This window comes from Cyprinodon variegatus, unplaced genomic scaffold (genome assembly GCF_000732505.1).
Source record: "Cyprinodon variegatus isolate N-32 unplaced genomic scaffold, C_variegatus-1.0 Scaffold891, whole genome shotgun sequence".
Lineage (NCBI taxonomy): Eukaryota > Metazoa > Chordata > Actinopteri > Cyprinodontiformes > Cyprinodontidae > Cyprinodon > Cyprinodon variegatus.
Window position 1 is genome coordinate 69,019 of NW_015151344.1, and position 1,567 is coordinate 70,585.

General features: G+C 36.3%; 1 pseudogene; it reads left to right on the top strand.

Moving 5' to 3' along the window:
• The window catches only part of LOC107099632, a 22,340-nt pseudogene that overhangs the window by 15,182 nt on the left and 5,591 nt on the right, over positions 1-1,567 (top strand).

Sequence of the window (1,567 nt, forward strand, 5' to 3'; positions counted from 1 at the left end):
AATTTTTACGGAATGACTATGACCTGGATGACTGAGAACCTTCATCAGCATAAATATACATTGAACATCAGAAATAAATTGCTTTCGGTATTTAAGGTAAACAACTCCAATGTGGCCAATTAAAGCTTTACCTGATCAATTAAAGTGCTTTATAGTGTATGCAAACGCCATAGCCACCTCTACACAAAAAACAGGCATTAACCTACAAATGCTTTGCAGCTTTAACCCAATATACATAAAACTTACATGGAGCAGCACATGTTAAGGCCTGAACACACCGGTTGAGTACGACTTTTTAATCTCCAAACCAATTTTTTCCCCATTTCCCACTGACTACGAAAAGACAGGCCCTGAATAGGCAGGGTGAGCAGATCTGCACATATTTTTTTTTCTCGCTTTCATACAATTTCCCACATTTGACTTGGACAGATTATGAAAAGTTATAAAAAATAAATAAATAAAACAGCCGCACATTTTGTAAAGCAAAGCCAAACTTAACGATTCTGTGCAGCAGATAATGTTCATATGCCTATGTTTAAAAAATAATGAGATCTATGTCTAAAGAATCGATAAACACATGAATAAATGGCGTGGGATTGTTTATATGAGAGGTTTATATGAGAGGTGAGATCTGTGAAGTTTATTGAAGTTTTTCTTTCTTACATATAGAGGTGAGAGAGATACACCACATATGTGACAACTTAACTATTTAAAACAACTATTTTCATTAATTTAAAATGGAACTATTGCAATTACTGCACTTAAAATATTCACCACCGTTGGGCTCCATTTCCTTTTTCTGCTGAGCACGAAGCAGCCGGCCTGCTTGGACTCAGAATGAATCAAAGGATACACAAGCCTACGTAGGATACACCACACCTGCATGGGCAAAAAAAAAGGCTGCACAACATGGAATCTTCCAATCTGAACAGGCCTCGGCTCCGTGCTATGATGTAATTGGCCGGCAAATCTGGCCTTCGGAGGACGCATCCCCAAAATTCAAACTCAGCAAAAGAACCACCAACAATACATATGCATACGGATAGAGGTGGATAATCCAAGTCCAGAAATTAAAGACCCTATCTAATTTTCCTTCCACCTGTTCACTAATCAAGGTGATTAGGCGCCAGTCTGTTTTGTAGAGCTGGAAATGCAAGTGGTTGGAACTAATCTCTCTACAGTCTTGTACTTTATGGACCTGTGTTATCCACCACTGCCTAAATACAATATAGATATCAATAAACATTCATACTTTTTGACCCTACTGATCATGTGTTGTTTTGCTTTTGTGAATGGACAGGTTTAAAGGTGTGCATTTGTTTTAGCAATATAGCTCTTGATGAACATGTGTGAGTTTATTAAAACAAGATAAGAAAGATATTTATGTAAATTTCCATTTTTGCAGGTGAAACATGCAGTTTATAAAAATGGCTGTGGGGAACTGAAGAGATTTGACAGATACACTGTCAAGGTAAGTTCGATAAAAACAATTTTTGATAAAGCTTATGTTAAACCTTTTTTTTTTTAAAGTGTATATTGTGCTTACTTGTTTTCTTTGCATAATATT